The following is a 21045-nucleotide window of genomic DNA, read 5'->3' as shown; positions in this document are numbered from 1 at the left end:
TCTGAAGCAGATTCCTTCCCTATTATTTGGGCATAATGATATCTGCTTCACTTGTATCTACCCACCACATCCTAGCTGCTCGATAATAGCAGGGCCGATTATTAGCTAGGAGTGGAATGGGCCAACCACAAGTGTCCTTGCAAGAGGGAGCACGCCCAGAGGCGCACTGACTCACAGCCCTGGGCGCAAGAAACTGAGTGTGGGCTGGGGCCCTGGGGAGTTCATCACGGAGCCCTCCTGAATGAGGACACCTTTGAACAAGGGGAAGAGAGAGCCGCAGACCGGTGTGGGTGCATTCATTTCCAAGCAGACTCTTGTCAAGAAAAAAAAAGAAAAAAAAAAAAAGGCGGCAGAGTGTCGGTTCTGGCAGAAATACCCGAGACCACAGATGCATTTGCCCGCCCGCCCCCGCTGTTCTCTCTGTCTGTCTCCCTCTGGCCTCTTTCATTCCGTCTTGGCTTTGATACTGCCAGCTGACTCCAGAGAGGCGACAGGCTACCGGGAGGAGATCGCCATCAGGGACGGAGCCGGTGGATAACTTTGGAAAAGGGGACCCATTCTTGAAAGGTAGCAAGTTTTCAGCTCCCAAGGACGAACAGGGCTAACGCTGATCCAACCTAAAGAAAAAAAATCTTTTTAAAAGCAGCCTTGCTGACACGTTAAAGACGCATATCTGTTTGATTCATTTAAAAACGCTCTCAGTGCTCAAGTCCTTAGAAAGATTTTTGCCAATTAAAAAAAAATACATTTAAAACGAATTCTAGCATCCAAATACTTCCTTTGAGGAAAAAGCCAAAGAATTTCTTGCTTTCCACCAGAAGTGGGGAATAGCGGGGGCTTGCGGAGGGATGACACACTACCTCCGAATGAATGAGCCTGCAGGCACCGTGGAGAGGATGCAAGGGCCATTATTATGGGCGGATTACTCACCGAGAGGTCAGTCGACTAACACTCTGAGAAACAGGGGCTTTGTGTGAGCGGGAGACGACAGCATCTTGTTTTAACTTAACAGTTAGAAAGGGGTAAGTCCTCATGTCTGCACCGACCAAGCTCTGTGTAATACGCGGCCTACTTGCAAAGTACCGCACAAGAATTCTGGCAGAGACTCCCGGATTCCCTGGTCCCCAGGCTGCTCCTTCCTTCCTTGGCCCTGTGTACAGGCTCCCCCGGCACGGCACCCCCTGCCTCGGCCAGCAGCGGCAGGCACATTCTGAGTCTCCCTTTCCTAAGGCAGCACCAACTGTGTTTACCGTAAACTTAGCTTCGGGGGCAGTCAACCCAAAGGATGCTTACTCTGATGACTTACGACACTGTGCTTCTGTTCCTTGAGTCAGTGCTAATGTGGAAGCTGCCGCCTTTGTGAGCTTATGTGTACCCACGTTGGCTGGACCTTTCAAGTGACTATGGTTGTGGGCACAGGGAGGTGAGTACCCAGGAGACTGCACTTGGCGTGAGGACACCAACAGCTGCGCTGTAGCATCCTTCTCCTTGGGGTCCACACCTGTGCCTCTTCGCCTGTGGGCTTTTCCCCCGGCCATGGGAGCACATGCTCTGTTGCCTTCCAAGCAGAGAGGTATTGCTTATCGCCCTCAACCCGTGATGGGCAGGGAGCTGGCGAATTAGTCCTCCAGCTGCCTGGTCCTGGGCGGAGAGGTGTATTCTCACAGCTCCTAGACAATGAATTCCAGTTGCCCACAGTGGGAACCAGCTTGAAAACACACTTTTTATTGGCCGCCCTCTCTTCCGTCTCCCTTACCCACTCTCATTGCCTCCTGGGATGACTGCCAAATAACTACTTCCACCCGAATCCCTGTCTCAGTGTCTGCTTTTGGGGGAACCTGAACAGAGCAAGGTGGGTTAGCTACATAGAACCCTATGAAATTGCCACCTCTAAACAGAGCGAGTTCGTGTGGTTTAACTAACAATTCTTGGTGCCTCAGCTGTGTTTCCTGAGATGCCAAAACAACACGTCTGGTCTCTGTAAACTCAGGCACATCCGTGTCTGTGAAGCTACAGGCTACGTGTAAGAACAGTCTGATATTTTCTTGTTCACATAAGCTTTCCTGTCCTGATGGATGTCTCAGGCTTGTCATTTTTTAATGATTACCTGATATTCCATTGTTCCGTTCTACCCATACGCAGGACCAGATTTGTGGGTGTGTCACTTGTATAGCTGCACAGGGCCTCACATTCTGAAAAGTCCTGCACTTGGTTTAATGCTCTGTTGTTGCCATCAAGGTAATTCATTGCAGTACCTCTTAAAAAAGCAATCCATTTAAAATAACCTAAATGAATATCAATAGGGGACTTCCAATAACACAGAGAACAACTATGTCGTGGAATACTATGCAACCATTAAAAAAATAGACTGACATGTAACAGTGTCCAGATCGATTGCAAAGTGAAAAAGCAAGGCACAGGGCTTCCCTGGTGGCGCAGTGGTTAAGAATCCACCTGCCAATGCAGGGGACACGGGTTCGAGCCCTGGTCTGGGAAGATCCCACATGCCGCGGAGCAACTAAGCCCGTGAGCCACAACTACTGAGCCTGCGCGTCTGCAGCCTGTGCTCCGCAACAAGAGAGGCCGCGATACTGAGAGACCCGCGCACCGCGATGAAGAGTGGTCCCCGCTTGCCACAGAGAAAGCCCTCGCACAGAAATGAAGACCCAACATAGCTAAAAATAAATAAATTAATTAATAAAAAAAAAAAAAAAAAAGCAAGGCACAGAATGGTGTGCATAGTAACTTACATTTGTATAAAAAAACACATGAGGTGGGCTAAAGACTCTTAACTCACGCACAGATCAACTCTGGAAGGGAGGATGGAGGAACTGGCTTCAAGACTGCTGTAGGGAGGAGAGTTGGAGGTTGGGAGACAAGGATGGAGGGCGACAGATTTTTCACCACTGTGCTCTTTTGGTGTTTGAATTTTCTTGTTTTTCTTCCCCAGTATATTTTTTATTTTTTATTTTTTATTTATTTATTTATTTATTTTTTGCAGTACGCGGGGCTTTCACTGTTGTGGCCTCTCCCGTTGCGGAGCACAGGCTCCGGACGCGCAGGCTCAGCAGCCATGGCTCACAGGCCCAGCCACTCTGCGGCACGTGGGATCTTCCCGGACCAGGGCGCGAACCCGTGTCCCCTGCATTGGCAGGCGGACTCTCAACTGCTGCGCCACCAGGGAAGCCCCCCAGTATATTTTTTAAAAAATCAATTCCACACCATCTTTCCCCTGGGGCTGCCTTTGCAACGTCCTGAGTGACAATTCTTTTAAAATCTGGAGCAAAAGAAATCCTCTTTATTTTCTTGATGAATTTGTATATTTTCTCTGTTTTGAAATAAAGTAACTGTGTCTCTTTTTTTTTTCACTTTGGCTGCCAGGAATCTCAGAGGCAAATTCTAAGCTCAATTATATGTTATCCACGTGAGCTGTAGGTTAAATTCTTTTCTTTCCTCTGGCCTTGATTTTCTACTTGTATTACATTTTCTTTGTCCCTGATTCTTTATATTTTAATGATTTTATTGTATGTGAACTAAGATAATAATTTGAATTTTCAACTGAGGTTTTTTCCTCCCTGTATTTCCTTGTACCCTGTCTTCCTCCCTCCTTCATTCAGTCAACAAGACCAGGTGGCATCCTTGCCTCAGGGAAGGGATGTCACAATAGAAGGATGAGAAAAATCTTTTGAGTTGCAAAGCCCAAGCTCTGAGGGACTAGGGACCTGAGCAGTAATTTGGGAGATGAGGTGAAGAGTCACATAGAACAAAGCTGGCTGAAACTTCACAGGCTGGGGAAGAATGAGCAAAAGGAAATTAAGAATAAGGGAACAGCACAAAACCCAGAGTGCTGGGAGAAATCTGTCCCAGGGAAACCTGTGCCCTGCTTCCCATTTAAAGTATAGAGAAAGTACAAGCCCTGTGGCACAAACAGCTGTGTAGTAGACAGATGGGCCTGAGACCACCTCCCAGAGTGTCCTGCACCCCAGAGGGCACAGGAGCTATGTAAGATGACTCCCATATGCCACAGGAGTGGGATGTCTGGGAGAGCTCAGAGACATATCCGGAGGGGCCTCGTGGTTGAGAATGACACTGTGGCAACATCCTTCGTGGACCCAGGACCAAAGTCATCACCCCAGGTGCCAGAATGCATGGACAGGGGATGAGAACAAGTGCCCACCTTGCCTTGGTGCTCTGTAGCCTCCCCAAATTGAGAGCAACCCACAGAAACCATGATGTGACTGCGATGAACTTTCTGCCATATGGCAAAATGGTGCTCATAAAAGAAATGGTTATATATCTTATAAACCTGAGTTAGCAAAATGTCCATACCCTGAGCCCCTCAGTGGAATGCAAAGGAGAAACAAATGAAGTAAGCAGTAAAGAGCCCTATCCTAAAACTAATTCTTTCCAGACCCTTCTATCAGAGGATCCCCAGGACAGACTGCCCCCCTATGAGTCCTGGGATGGCCCCTCTGATAAAGATAGTATTTCTGTGCTCGGGACACAACTAGATCCATCTCGCACATTTTGATGGACCGGGAAGGGACCTGACTCACTTCTTACATCTTCCTCTGTAACAAATGCTTTTGGAATAAACTGGAGCTGCCACTGAGCACAGTTAATGGCCTGGAAGCTTCCCAGGTGCTTCAGGAAAGAAGTGGCCTTTTAACCATGGTTTTTGGCCTTCACAACTAATGTCAGCTTTAAATGCTGTTCAGAATAACAAATGAATGCTTGTCTGACTCTGAGAGCCTTTGCTCACCGCACTCCCATGCTTTATTATTTCACTGATGGAGACTGCTCTTGTCATCTGGAGCAAGTCATCTTGGCAGTCTGACCGTTAGTTTACCTGTCTTTCAAACGAGCATAAGAATAATTTCTTCGTGGGGGACTAATGCTGACCAGGTGTTCACAAATGCCCTTAGGATCACCGGCACAGGGCCCTCAGTGGGACTGAGGTGGTTGTTATGTAATAATCTTTCCTTCTAGTTTTGATTAAAAATGATATATGTCCATCTATGTACAACAAATGTGTCAATGCTGACGGGACATGCGCACCAGAATCCGCTCCACAGAGATCAGAATGCAAGGAGGGTGTCCTCCAGCCAGGCTCCCTCACAGCACCAGTTTGCACAAACAAAATGACTGGGGGATAAAAATCTTTCCAAAATTAAAAAAAAAAAAAAATCGAGATGTTCCTGACCTTTGGATGCCACCCATCTGTGGTGAGAGGGCGAGGGCAGTTAAGAGACGGCCTGACTCGGCCTTGCGGTAGACTCTGGTGCCCTCTTGCTGTCATTTGGGAAATAAACGTTTCTTCGGGGAGCCTTCAATGTCTACCGCAAGGAAGGAAACCGGCTACTCTCACCTGCTCAGAAGTTTCCACTTGAATTTGGCTCTGTTCTGAGCTATTTGGGTTGGAGGCTAGGTGTCCCCCACAGAGCCCTGGGTGTCCTGTTACATCAGCCTCAGTGTTCATTCCAAAGATGGAACTCAGATGTCTTGGGACAGAAAAGCAAACTGACCGAACCCGAACTCAAGGATTCCCAGGGACTAAAACAGAGCACCAAAGTGTTTTGGAGAGATCAGTAAGAAGCTCATATGTGCCGGATCTGATGCAGCCCCAAGCTGCTGTGTTCTGAGGGTTGTTTATTCATTTAAAATTTTCCTTTCATTTTATTTTGTGTCCATCAAGCAAGGAAAGGGCTTGAATTTGGTCTGGAGTGTGGCATTCTTCACTGGATGTGCCCGCTCTGTCTGAGCCTCTCTGGAACACCTGGGTATGGCCCAAAGATCGAATGCTCATTTACTCTGTGAGCAAGAGGGATATTTGCCCATTAATTTCAACTCCGGTGCTCCAGGCTGCATGTAAGTCTCAGTTAATATCATCTCACTTTAGATGACACTCGAAGGAGCAGGAAGACAATTTGTGGGGGGAAAGGAATAAGAGGCAGCGCACATTTAAGCAGAATGTTAATATTTACCCATTGCCGCACTTGGTGTCTGGGAGGCTACACAGTCACTAAGTGGGGATTACATCTTCAATTAAGTAGTGGTAGCGGGGGAGTTTGTGATATTTCACAGAGGGAAACTGCCGAAATCATACTTTAAGGAGAATAATCTTTTTTAAAGCTACAAAAAAAATTGAAATAAAAGCACGAGGGGAAAAAAATAGAGAGAACATTTCTGTTCAGGGAATCCTAATATTTTGGCTGAACACATTATGTAAAATTAAATACTATTTTAAACCAAGGAGATCTAATATCTAATTAAGTTTTTGTAGTTGATGGGCTTAGAGAGGATTGTGAATGTTGCATCCACTGAGCTGAAAGAAGTAGAAAAATTAAATAACACTGTTCTATAGTGACTTTCCCCCAGACATACAAGCAGTCTTACATATCTTGCTTTTACTCTGCCCCCTACCTAAGACTCACTGATGACACGAGAGAGAAAAGGAGAATGAGCACGATGACCTCGTTAAGCCTTGTCATGACCCCGAAGCGCAGGAATCAGGAGTTGTCAGCCTCATTTCCAAGCTGCGACCAGAGGCTCCGAGGGGCCAGGGGACTCTCAGAGGATCCTCTCTTGAGTCCAGGGGTGGAGAAGGAACAGAACCACCATCTTCCAACTGCATCTGGAAGTTCTTCTGCCCCAGAACGCTCTCTGCTCTACAGTAAGAAGAATGTCACACTTTGGGATGTGAAGCCTTCTGTTATTGAGCAGAAGTTCCAGGAAGCACCAAGATTTTAAGGCTACTTGAAGTTTTTAGGGGAATTTCAATGTAAGGTGTGAAGGAGCCAGACGTGGAAGATTAGTTTTAAAAGGATGTTGACTTCTAAGACTAATTATTACACAGAGGCATTTTCAAGTTACTTTATAAAATAATTTTTAAAGACAGGAAATAAAAAGCATACCACATGATTTTTGGTCGGCAATTTTTAAAAACTTAGCTTGAATAGTAGGTTTTCTTAAACTGAGTAAAATCGAAATACCTACAGATACAGTCTAGACAAAGACAATACTCCCAGGGCAAGGACTGAATATTTCTATCATATTTCATTAGTTTTTCCTTTAAATTTACCATCACAGATGTACAATAAAAGAACTAACCCACCATTTTTAAAAGTTTAAACTTTGGCAATATTTTGTCTGTAGTTCCTGACATAAATTAAGCAGGGTCACATTTAATATTTGGGAGGGGAAAAAGAACTCTCAGGACATCTTCATAACAAGTTGAAAGAAATTTTGTCAGAAGGCTATTTGAAAAAGTAGAATATTCAAATTATAATTTGGCAATAAGGAAGTAGTTTAAATAATTGAAAATGAGGAATTGAGCTGGGAGAAGTCACTCTTCGGTGGTCGTTTTTGTTTCAATTGCCACAAGCGAGAAATAGGTTTTAAAAATAGATCACCAGGGCAGAGCAAGTGTCTCTGACAGGCACTTGAAGGCAGGATTCTAGAAATTCCAATCATTTAACAAATTGCACCATTAAAAGTCATAATAGGTCTAAAAGCCATTCTTGAAAGAACTTACTAAGTAATTTGACCTACAAAATCATCTTGTTAAATTTATTTGATATCATGAGACAGTTAGTGAAATATGCATAGTCCATTATATTAAAGAGAAAAGCACCCTGCAATGGGTATCTGATGTGCTCTTTGCAATCGCAGCTATTAGTTGTCTATAAAACTCCTAGACATGATTTGATTTGATTACTGTTATATCATTTTACTTTGTAACATACAGGGGTGGAGATTACAGATCTGCTATTGCTTACTAGGAAATATTTAACGAAGGATGTTTTATTTATTAGCATAAAGAGACACAGTGGATTATTGGGTGATTAAAGTGATGATGTGGCTGCCATACTTGTCAGAAATATAGCTCTAATTCAATAACAAGGCGACAGTCAGTCTCTGAGTTGATCTATGCCTGAGCAAACTGACTCTGAAAGCAGGACATGGCCCACTTAAAAGGATCTTGGTAAATTTCTATAATTACACGTTATCGAAAACAAACAGCAACAACAACAAACCCACAGGATGATTTCTCAATTGTAAATTTACTTTCTCTCTGCCATGAGCTCCTGCATCTTATCTTCTGCATTCCTAACATCCCAAGTCAATAGCAGAGAATATTTAACGTTACTAATCTATGTGGGAAGCAATATTTTTATAAGGAGTAAATTGAGAAGGGAATCAATAAAGGGAGCAAAGGAAGAAGGAACTAGCATTTATTGAGCGCCTGCTGTGTGCCAGGCTCTGTGTTATGTATTTCACAAATACTAGCAGGCTATCTCATTTAATCCTACGGAAAACTGCAAAGCGAATGAAGAAAGAAGTTTATTTTTAAATTTTGAATTGCACACATATTTACTATTTTGTCCTTTGGTTTAATGTCATTTAAGTCTTACAAATAGCTTGTATCATCAGAACTACTTCACACCACATTGGGAGGGAAAGATTACTAATATCACTTGTCAACGAACATGCTTACCACAATTAGTGTCCATATTTTATCCTCAGCTCTTGCTTAGAGAATACTTGATCAGAATTTTACTCTGTGTATAGTTAGGCATAAAATAGATCCACCCTGAAATACCTGCTCTTTGCTAATCATGGCCAATTTTAAAGAAATCTTCTAAGATAAACTACATCATGTAAATCAATTTGTTCTTTAATATTTGTTAATTGTATTATTTGCATTTCAGGACAAAGTTCGTGCTATTTCAAGGTAAACTATTACAGATTCTGATTTCTTTTAGGTTGCAAGCCAAGAAATGGTAGAGACCCTTTCTCAATTATTTTAATATGTCATAAGCTGAAATTGATCCGGTAGATCATAAACGTTTACTGGGCTTTAGGAGCAGTTTAGTTTCACAGCGCCCTCTGTTGTTGCTCTGTAAGTTTATCACTCTTCTAACTCACTGAGAGAGCACCACTCCCTCCTCCGGGAAGGCTCATCGCAGGTTGGAGTCAAAGCGTCAGTCTTCGGGTTTCAGAACTTGCATACTGATGGTGAACCCAAATCCGAGCAAGCTCAGGCAACCAATGTGCCCTGACTGAGCCCCCAGGAATTCTCTTTCCATCCCCGTCCTCTCCCCCAAGCTCCAAAGCTCCTACATCTGGCTGCCTCCCGACATCCAATGGGCATTGCACATTTTGCATCTCCAAACAGAGCTCTTGTTTCAGCACTTCCAGTCCGAACATGACTTACCCCCAGGTCTCATCTCTGTCCGTGGACCACCACTCACTCAGTCGCCCTCAAACCTAGGAGTTGTCTGTGGTTTCTCTCTCCCTCACACCCAGCACGTAGTAAGGCCTTCATAAATATCTGCTGAATTAATTGAACAAGGAAACAGAATATCAAGGTATTAATTTATAGAAAAGCATCTATGAAAACATCAATAAGATCAACACGTTACTTCCAGATCTCCCTCCACGGAGAGAGGCTACCACCAGTTTATATTTCCCGGGCCATCCCTACCTAGGCAGGATATAGAATGCCTTTTGATTCCCACAGCTGCCATCAGGCAGGGCAGGGAATAAAGGATCTGACTTTAGGTTTCTAGGTTATAATCACATTCCTTCCTTACTCTCCGAAACTGTGTACTGGTTCTAGTTCCTTGGAGTGGAACTGGATTGCTGCTAAACCCGCCAGTCTGTTAACAAGCCATCTCATGTGTTTCTCTCCCTCAGATAGCTGCACCATCATGTGTGGAGTCTTACTCTTGTCAACTGCTGAGAATAACTTTTTCCTTGTTCTGGGAGACCCTTATGTGTCCCCTTTGGCCATTGATCTTTATCAGTCAAACTTGATAAACAGAATTTGGCATGCTTGCAAATCAAAGTATTTTCTAAATTGGTTAGTTTGATTTAAACCGAGACCCTTTGCTTTAATAAATATAATACACAATTTGATAACACATATATAATTCAAAAAATTAACATCAGGCTAATCCCACAACCCAGAGGTAACTTCTATTAACATTTTGATGTATTTTTTTAAAAAAATAGAGTTTATTTTTTAGAGAAGTTTTAGGTTCACAGCAAAATTGAATAAGAAATACAGAGATTTCCCATATACACCCTGCCCTCACACGTGCATCACACACATCGAGAGTGGGACATTTCTTATAATCAATGAACCTACACTGGCACACCATCACCCACAGTCCATGGTTTACATTATGATTTATTCTTGGTGTTGTACATTCTATAAGTTTGGACAAATGTATAAAGCCAAGTATCTATCATAACAGTATCACACACAGAATGGTTTCACTACCCTAAAAATCTTATGTGCTAGGCCTAGTCATCCCTTCCTCCCCCCTTAATGCCTAGCAACCACTGATCTTTTCATATAGATGTCTCTTTTCTATATGTATGTGTATATTAATATTATAAAACTGGGCATATACTATGCATATCATTTTATTTTCTTTTTTTTTTCATTTTAAAGTTTAAACACTTCATGTTATGGAAATTCTCAAGTGTACATAAGAAGTAGAGCGAAAACTGTCATGAATCTCCGTGTGCCCAACACCAGGCTTCAGGGATTATCAATATTTTTGCCTGTTGTGTTTCATCTGTCTCCCCCAACTGCTTTTATTTCTTTTTTTGCTGAAGTATCTTCAACAAATTCAAGGTATCATGTCATTTCATCCATAATACAGAAATATTACATAGACTGCCTTTTTCATTTAACATGACATCATGAATATTTCCCACATCATTCACTATGGTTTGAAACATTGTTTTTAACAACTGCCAAATATTGTCATTGTTTATACGTATTACAAACCTTTGAGTGCATCTCTGATTATTTCTTTAGGAAACATCTCTAGAAGTAAATTACAGGATCAAAGGGTAAGAATTTTAAAGATACAAAAAACATCATAAATGATTAATCAATTTATACTCCAATCAGTGGAATGTGAAAAGGTCTGTTTCTTTGAACCCCTACTGACTCTGGGTATTACCAATCGTATGGGTCAATGTTTCATTGCAGACAGCAGAATCTACTCTAGCTGGAAGCAGAAGAGTGATTACCAGTTATTATGAAATCATTAGAAGATTTGGAAGAGCTGATTGAGCTCCCAGGAATGAATTCTGAGCCACACTGCAGAGCTGGCTCACCAAGGGAGCAGCCTCTGGCACAGTGGGGAAGCTGGGAATAAGAAAGTTGTCATCACGATTGCAGGCTCTAAGCTCACAGTGCCTTTGTCATGACTTACACTGTCAAAGTGGATGCCTTGCAACCCCATGAAACTGGAACTGGACCCCACTCCAAATACCTCTTATGACCTTGCTTGCTAGCACAAACAGCAGAATTATGACTTGTGCCTCATAATATTTCCACCGTCCAAATTTCATATGGGCACATTGCTAGATAGATCATCTGAAAAATTCCAGCTGCAAGGGAGTCTGGGAAATGTAATGTTTTGCTTTCCAGCTTTTAGCAGGCAGCAAGACATAATACAAAGTGGTTGGAATGGAGCTGAATGAGCCAATCTGTAATACCTACTACAATCCACCCCTTTGGTAATGCAGCATCCATATATAGTCTTCTGTCAATAAGTCTTGCAAACAAAAATAATAGCCAAAACCAACATACTCTCCTAATGCACTCATACCTCGTACAAAGAAAAATGAGCTTATCCTAAAAAGGAGACCCAGATCTCACTGCATTCATCTCTAAGTGATGTTCATTCTTCTTCTAGTGTAACCACATATTGATACCCTGCAATCTAGGTGCTAAATTATAAAGTTTACCACAACTCTGTATCAGATATCTTAACTTACTCTATGTAGTATAGTAGGTGAAAGAGAGAAGGAGAAAAAAAGAAATAGCATTATGTATAAAACTTGTGATCATGGATCTCATTTCTTCAGTTAGTCATAAGGTATCCAATACCAGCCAATAGTCAAAGATGCTGTTTTACAGCTGGTTTATTTGATTCAGAATCCAAAGAAGGCCCACATATTGGGTTGTTTTTGTCTCGTAAGAGTCTCTTTGATTCAACACGTTCCCCACCTTTCGTTTTCATGCTTTGATTTGTTGGAGAAACCAAATTACTTTTTAAGTGTAGAATGGATTTGGTTGGTTGCTTTCTCTTGATATCATCTAACTTGTTCCACTATTCCCTATGTTTCCTGAAAACTGGTAGCTATTCTAAAGACCTGATTAGATTCAGGCTCTGTTTGTGTGTTGGCGATGGGAGCTCATGGGCATCTTTGTGTACTATTGCATCACATTGTGATGCATACAGTGTCTGTTATCTACTTTCAGAGAATCTAAGATTGGTCAGTGGGTTCAGGTGATGTGGCCCTGGTCCCTCTGTTATAAAGATTCTCACTAACTTTTCACCTAATGATATGAGTGTCCTTTGAGATTATGACCTGGATCTATTACTTCATTAGGGATCAAAAATTGATAATTTTTCTAATTCTACCGAACAACTAGATATCCATGAATCATTGTAGGTCTGTACCCCAGGTCACCTCTTTTTCTAGGCAGGATGAATGACCAGGTACTTATATATATAATCCTATGTAATATAATATAGGAGACATCACTGCTTGTTATTCCTCAATTAAAACTGCCAGATTTAGCAAATAAAAATACAGACATCCAGTTAAATTTAAGTTTCAGAAACAATAAATTTTCAATATGTGTGTTTGAAACGTTTAAAGATAAGCTGAGTCATATTAAAAACTACCACAGTTCACCCCATGTCTATTAACCATATTTATCTTCCAAATAAAGACAACAGTAAAATCATAGATGGGGGGCCCTGAGGTAACCTATGACGGAAGATAATTCAATCAGGGAGAATCTCTAGATTTTACTTTGACAGTTTGAAGAAAGATAGGTCTCCCACCCCTCCTACCCTTCAGGCTTGGAAATGAACGGAAAGAATGTAAATGTTGGTCCTTTGAGGGAATTCAAACTGGGAACAGAGCTGATGAGGGTAGAGGTGAGAGAATTTCAGAGTCACCGTGGCCCTGGTGACACCCTACAACCACTGTATAGCAAATCCCATCAGCCTTACCTTTTTCCAGCTAGTTTGAGTTTGAGTTGTGAATGTGGCATATTTAGCAGGCAGGACTTCGTAGGAGAAAAGCGGGAAACACTTTTTCGCTACTGCTCTTTAAATTTACCTGGTCAATTCTCCCTTCTCTACCCATCGCAGTATATTGAGCAGACCACTTAGCTTTTCTGTCATTTTCAAGGTATTCGAATAGTCCTGTTTTCAGGTGCCAAAAGTCCAGGTTGATTTAAGTAAGAGCTTCCATTTCTGGCGTAGTTGAAAGCTTCTATTCCTTTACCTTGTTTTCACCTCCTCCTTTACGCATCCTGCTGCTTTTTGGTGCCCCAGGGTCAGGATGGAAAGGAGAAATGGGAGGAAAAATATAGGGTCTAACTTGATGGTGATGGTTTAATCCAGCATCAGTGCTCTCCTGTGGCTGATGTCCAAATGCTGGCCTTCAGTCTCATGGGATATTTCCATGACCTCTTCACAAACATGCCTCTGACAGGGCACAATTGCTAGGTTGGGCATTGTGCCCTATGGCTGACCTTTCAGAGATCATTACCTTCAGCATCTCTGAACTTCTCTATGAACTGACATGGAGTAATTTCCAGGATGAAAAATGCATAGTGTGAAAAGCATGCCCATAGTATGCTACCTTTTGTATAATAAAGAAGAGGAAATAAGAAACTACACGTGTGGTATCTGCTCAACAGTGCTCTGTGAGCCATAGACACCCTTGGCTCTAATGGAAGCAAAGTCATGAATAATATTTTCAATATCTACTTCTTTGCTTATATTGTTTTCAGTTGAGACAATTACCATGTTTGTTCATTTCTTTTGACCAAGAGGCGATCTTAAATAATTTTTAATTAAGCTGAAGTAAAATTATAGTAGTCTGTTTTAGGATAAATAAAATATTTAAATTTAAAATAATGTCAAGAGTATTAACCTACCTACTTTTCAATTTTTTTCAACTGCCTTACAGTCCTAGGAGAAAATTTGCCATTAAAAACTACTTAAAAACAGGTACATTGGGCTTCCCTGGTGGCGCAGTGGCTGAGAGTCCGCCTGCTGATGCTGGGGACATGGGTTCGTGCCCCGGTCTGGGAGGATCCCACATGCCGCGGAGCGGCTGGGTCCGTGAGCCATGGCCGCTGAGCCTGCGCGTCCGGAGCCTGTGCTCCGCAACGGGAGAGGCCACAGCAGTGAGAGGCCCGCGTACCGCAAAAACAAAACAAAACAAAACAAAACAAAACAAAACAAAAAAAAAACAGGTACATAGGGTGCTCATTTTTATTGCCTCAGGTTCCAATATGGCTCAGCCTTACAATCATGGTTATTTAAAAATTTGATATTTTGTCATTACAGATTTTTGTATTAATTTTTATTTTTAAAATATTGCATTAAAATATTAACTACGGATTTTTTTGTGCACCTTCCTCCCTTTTTTGTGCCCAGGGTGAACTCCTCACACTCATGCTAATCTGGTCCTTGCAGCTTAACTGTGAAAAAAGAAACATAAAAATGACAAACCAGAAATAATACGATTGATTATCTACAGGCAGTGGATGAAATGAGGGTCGAAAGGATAAGGGGGACTGACACCTTTCTGAGCAATCCTTTTCATATGTTTTTGACTTTTAGAGTCATGCAAATGTTTCACATACTAAAAAAATGAATAAAATATAATCAACAGGGATGGGATAGAGCCCCAAATTGAATATACACTAAAACAGATGAACTGGACTGCTTCACAAATGAACAACATAACCATACTGGAGTGGGAGCAGAAAAGAACCAGCCCAAGCAACTTTGGAAAATAGTACTTTGACTATATACTGAAAGGGCAAAGAAAAAAATGAGCACAAATATTGCACTTTACTTACTAGTTTGTTTTTCTCACAGATATGGATTAGCACTTCTGAAACTACTTTATGTGTATTGGAGCCAATAAGTAAATATACTGTGGATAATGAGACCCAGGTTTTTCACGGTCAGAGAAAGCAGTTAAAATAAAGGGAAAGGCTGAATGAAATCTATGCTGTTGGTTTGGAATTGGAGATACGAACTAATGGTATGGGTGACTCCAGAGTTGGGGCAGGAAAGTACAAGATGAATGTAAAATAGGAACTGCACACGTAAAAAATGATGGGATAAACAAAAGGACACAGGAGTTCATTTGAAGAGGCTCCAATGTCCAAATGTGGTACAATCTAAGAAAATAAATATTAAGAGTAATGGATTATAACCCATAGCATAAAATAAGAATCATGAGTCCATACTGATATAAATAATTGAATAAATAAATACATAGATGAAAAGGAAAAGCTCTTTTTTTACAGAATTCCAACTAGTAAATGGAAATAGATAAACATTATTTGGCAAACACTTTGGTAGTAACTTTTTAGGTAAAATTCATGAATGGAAGCTAGAATGAGTAGGTGAAATTAGAAAAACGGTATGTTTACTTAGTCTCAAAGATCTCCCCACAGGATATTTATTAACTACAAAGGAAAAAAGAGTAACTTTAGTGGAAGGACCTGGCAAACATCACTCTAATCAAGTGATCAAAGTGAACATCATCAGAAATGGGAAAAACATCATGTGGCTTCTGATATGATGCACTGAGAAGGACACAGCATTGCTTCTGTGATATTCTTAACAAGAATGCATAACTTAAATTTAATCATGAGGAAATCTCAGCCCCACTCCAGACAAAGAATATTCTACAAGATAGCTGGTCTGAGGAACTGTTTCACATTGAAGGAGAATGAGGAGATATGACATCTAAATGTGCAGGGTGATTCTGCATTGAACCCTGGACCAGAAAAGTGATATTAGCAGGACAATTGGTGAAATGTGTATAAGGCCTCTAGATTAGATAATAGTATTGTACCACTGCTAATCTCCTGGCTTTGACAATTATATTGCAGTTATGTAAGATGTTAACATTTGAGGAAGCTAGATGAAAGGTATGCAAAAATTCTTTGTACTAGTTTTGCCATGTATTTGAATCTGGAAAAAAAATCAGCCTTTGTAGTCTGGGGTTGCCTCACCACAGCAGGCAAAGTCCTCTTGGAAAAGTCCTTTAAAGACTTCTCTATGCCCATCGACAGATGAATGGATAAAGAAGATGTGGTACATATATACAATGGAATATTACTCAGCCATAAAAAGGAATGAAATTGGGTCATTTGTAGAGATGTGGATGGATCTAGAGACTGTCATACAGAGTGAAGTAAGTCAGAAAGAGAAAAACAAATATCGTATATTAACGCATATATGTGGAACCTAGAAAAATGGTACAGATGAACCGGTTTGCAAGGCAGAAATAGAGACACAGATGTAGGGGACAAACGTATGGACACCAAGGGGGGAAAGCGGTGGACGGGTGGGGGTGGGATGAACTGGGAGATTGGGATTGACATGTATACACTGATGTGCATAAAATGGATGACTAATAAGAAAATAGATAAAGAAAAAAAAGAAAAAAAAAAGACTTCTCTAGCTTGGCTACTTCTGGATGTGCCAACTTCTAGAAGGGTAAGCCAAGCCCACCACAAGTCTCTTTGCTTTGCCATCATAGGCAGCTCAAGCCAGGTTCTAGCCGTCATACTTTTCCAGGCAAGAGTCAGGCAGCAGTCTCTGGAGTCACCTAAAGTCTGGGGGACATAGGTCAGGTTTTTCAGAACTCTCCACCACACTTTGCTCCAGTCCATGGGGCTAGTGGAACTTCCTGACTTGGCTTGAGGTAAAGGCAGAGAATAACCCTCACTCTAGGCCAACAGCTCCTTTCAAAGAAATCCTCTCTCCCCTCTCTTCGAGGAATTTCTTGGTTGCTTTTCTCTAGTCTGGAGATGTCTGATGGGCTATAGTCCATAGGACTGGTTGAGCTACCTCCTAGTAAGTTTGACATGGACAATAATACACTTTTTCATCTGACTGGAGGCTGAACCCAAAGCCTGAGAAAATGATTAAAATCTCATTTAACATCTTGTAACACTTGCAACTAAAAACATTCCCAAACATTTTCAAATGAAAAAGAAATGGTGACATTCCCTACCAAACCTTTCTTTTGTTTTGTTTGAAGAGACTCAATGGCACCCTTGTAAGAGATTAGTGCAAATACCCCTGAAAGTAAATGGAGCTGCTGAGCTGCCTACCAGCTGCCTCTTGATTAGAAACACTAGACAGTGAATTTCAGCAAGGTAGACAAGAAACAGCATCTTACTTAAGAAAGCATATTTGCAATCAATTTACCTAAAAGAAGAGGTTCTATATAAGATATTAAATATCACTGTATCATTGTACTACTTAATATAGTTCTGTATCATTTAGGAACGTGTTAAGCTTACTGAAAGTGGCCAAGGAGCAGATGGGGTTTTCTTTTTTCTCATATAATAAGTTCAGAGGAGGCATTGCTTACATTGGTTCAGCGGCTCTACAACACCATGGAGAACCAGCTCTTTCTATTTTTAACTCTGTCATCTTTAGCATATTAGCTTTCATCCTTATCATTTTTGTCTTATGGACATAAAATATCTACTCCAACTCCAGAAATCTTATTCCAGGTAGGAAAAAAGAGATAGGGTGAGGGGATTTTGTACGTCTCTCTCCTCATCAGATTCCTGATTACTTGTCTTACCCAGAATATATCACAGAGCTACTGCTAACCATGAGGGAGGCTGGGATTTAGAGTATTAGCTTTCCATTCTGTAGAGGAGAAGGGCAAGGGGGTCAGGACTGGGTGCTGAGTAAGTAAAATTACAGTGTCTGACATGGGTGCTTTGCATATACTTGTCATTCAATAAAATTATGTACATAGAACAAATGTGTAAAGAATTATCCATATTATAATGGCCAATGAAAAGTGGCTTTTAAAATAATAACAATACAATAAACAGGTGTTTTTGCTCCACTGAAAAATTTTAGTGGAAACTGCAGCTTCAAACCTTAGGTTAAAAAGCAACAGACTATGAAATGGGAGAAAATATTTGCAAATCATATATCTTATAAGGGGTTAATACCCAAAATACATAAAGAACTCATACGACTCAACAGCAAAACAAAAACACAAACACAAACAATCCGATTAAAAAATGGGCAGAGGGTCTGAATAGATATTTTTCCAAAGAACACAGACAGATGGCCAACAGACACATGAAAAGATGCTCAACATCACGAATCATCAGGGGAATGGAAATCAAAACCACAATGAGATATCATTTCACACCTGTTAGAATGGCTAACATCAAAAAGACAAGAAATAACAAGTTTAGGAGAGGTTATGGAGAAAAGGGAGCACTTGTGCACTATTGGTGGGGATGTAAATTGCTATAGCTATTTATGGAGGTTCCTCAAAAAATTAAAAATAGAACTACCATATGATTCAGCAATTCTACTTCTGGGTATTTATCTGAAGAAAATGAAAACACTAAGTCGAAAAGATATCTGCACCCCCATGTTCATTCCAGAAATAGCCAAGACATGGAAGCAACGTAAGTATCTATCAACAGATAAATGCGTAAAGAAAATGTGATACATAAATCACAGGTGGAGCAGTTGCAGGCCTGGACTTTGCCCCATGGCAAACTGGTGAGCCAGCAAATAAGCCACCGTGAGCGTGAGCCACAAAAGTACTGGCCCCAATCTTCTAGGCATAAAACCCAAAATGCCTGCTTCTTCTCTTCTGCCTACCAAATTTCATGTGAAAATATCTCTTGTCAACCAACCTAACCAAAATAAACGCAGAGGAGAGTTCAGCCTAGCCAAGTTGACCCCTTATAATGCTACCCAAAGCTAGTAAAAACACAAAGTGATGCATGCACGAGGCTGTTCATTGCTGTACCGATTGTAATAGCACAAGACTGGAAACAACCCAGATGTCCATTAATAGGGAACTAGATAAATAAACTAGGGTACATCTACACTGTGCAGCTGTAAAATCGGATGTGAAAAAAAAGTTTTTATATGCTGCCATGGAGTGATGTCTAAGATATATTGCTAAGTGAGGGAAAAAGAAAAAGGAAGATGCAAAACAATGAGCATAGTATATTATCTTTCATCTAAGGGAGTATTTCCTAGCTCTGTCTATTAAAAAGTCCTAGAAAAACAACTAACTAAATAGCAATGAGTACCTTTCACAACCAGAATGCTGTATCTAACACTTCCCACTAAAGGATTCAGTGGGTCCTTAAAGAAATGGCTGAATCTATCTCCAGGACAGGAAATGTATAATGTTAGCCTGGAATATTCTATTGAGGCAGGAGATAGATGGGCCCAGGTCAAACAGCTGAAGTTCATAGTTTGTCCCCTGTGGCCAGAAACTCCATAATAGCAGACACTCCATAAAAGCAGGATGATGGAAGAGGCTGGTCTCTGCCCAGATAAGAGATAAAAGACCACATATTCCTCATTCTCGAAGTCAAGGAGACCTTCCCGATTACACATGCGCAGAAAGGCTCCTTGGAGGTCAAAATGGAGGGGGCGCCACCCCATAGTAAGTGATGTCAACTACCCACAGGCCTCTTTGCTAGAATCCATCTTAGCTAAGAGATGTGCACACACACAGGGGAGGACCTTGAGATATACTAAATACGGACTCAGAACCAGGCAAAGCAAGATGACTGGTCAAAGGAAACCTGGAAGAAATACCCCATAAAAGTAATTCAAACTACCATGAGGGTGCAACTCTCTCTGAGCCCACCCGTGTGTCTATCCACACGTACTGTACTCTTTTTCCTCCTAACAAACACTTTACTTGCTTCACTACTTTCTGTCTCTATGTGGAAATTCATTTCTACACAGCTGACGGGCCAGGGCCTTGTCACTGGTCCCTGGTCCCTGGTGGTCTGGTGGCTAGGATTCAGCGCTCTCACTGCCACTGCCTGAACTCAATCTCTGGCCAGAAATAGAAATCCTGCTTCAAGCCACTGCAGGCCAAGGCCACCCAAGATCACTATCATACCAGAAAGTAGGAAAGCTATCAAAGACTATTGGAGTCATTTCACGAAGAATCAAAGCCAACTTGAAGGGACTCTCACTGCCCAAACTGGGCCATTATGAGCATCCCTTCCCCCCCAAAAAAGGGAAGGAAGATTGAAACACTGGTTATGTTTAAATTCATGTGCACATAAAGATACTAAAAAAAGAAAAAATACAGGGTACCACCTATTATTCTGAAAACAAGTAAATAAAAGGAGAGATGCAATCATTTATGAACTATTTTTCTAGTTTTCAGGGTAACCAAATAGTTGATAAGGGAAAAGTCTCCTTTACAGAAGAACTTCAGCCAATAATTGTAGAGGGAATGATAAATTAGAAGGAAGGAAGCAGCTTAGAAAAATGGAAGGAAGCAATGGTCAGTTAAAACTCTTAGGTGAATGGAAGACTTTATAAAGGAAGAATCCAGCTGATAATACCTGAACTTGACATCACAAAAAGAGAGACAACCAGACATTATGTGCACCCTGACACAACATGAGGTATTCTATGCACCTATGTATGAAGTATTCTTGTCAAGAAAGTGAACATGATCTTGGTGAAGCCTCTACATCAGAACTGTCCAACACAAATTTCTGCAATGATGGAAATGTTTTTGTGTGCTATCCAATACTATATCTAATACCATAGCCAATAGCCAATAGCCACTTAGCTATTAAGCACTTAACCTGTGAGACTGAGAAATTGACTTTTAAATTTTAGTTAATTTTAATTACAGTAAGTCCCCTACAAACAAGTTCCCTTCTGAGAGCATGTTTGTAAGTCCAATTTGTTTGTAAGTCCAACAATGTTAGGCTAGGTACCCAACTAACACAATCGGCTATATAGTACTGTACTGTAATAGGTTTATAATACTTTTCACACAAATGATACATTAAAAAAACACAAAACATAAAGAAAGCATTTTTAATCTTACAGTACAGTACCTTGAAAAGTACAGTAGTAGAGTACAGCAGCTGCGCTTCTTAGCTGTACCAGCTACATCACCTCTGCTTTTACGCTTGTT

The 21045-nt window shown here is 41.1% G+C and overlaps 1 long non-coding RNA gene across 3 annotated transcripts; it reads right to left on the bottom strand.

Annotated features, from left to right (window-relative positions):
- On the bottom strand, positions 1-14389 carry LOC125964027 (uncharacterized). 3 transcript variants are annotated; one of them, XR_007476535.1, is made up of 4 exons: positions 13991-14389; positions 9218-9334; positions 6424-6668; positions 1-617 (listed from the first exon to the last, which is right to left on the bottom strand). It is a non-coding gene; the product is annotated as an uncharacterized LOC125964027 (long non-coding RNA). The 3 variants fall into 3 exon arrangements; XR_007476536.1 differs by lacking the exon at positions 13991-14389 and adding an exon at positions 10983-11131; XR_007476534.1 differs by lacking the exon at positions 13991-14389 and adding an exon at positions 10805-10839 and having other exon boundaries at positions 9218-9337.
- Between the last annotated feature and the right edge of the window lie 6656 nt (positions 14390-21045).

The sequence above is a fragment of the Orcinus orca genome, chromosome 3 (assembly GCF_937001465.1).
Source record: "Orcinus orca chromosome 3, mOrcOrc1.1, whole genome shotgun sequence".
NCBI lineage: Eukaryota > Metazoa > Chordata > Mammalia > Artiodactyla > Delphinidae > Orcinus > Orcinus orca.
Note: the sequence above shows the minus strand (reverse complement) of the source record. Positions and strands in the feature narration are given on the sequence as shown.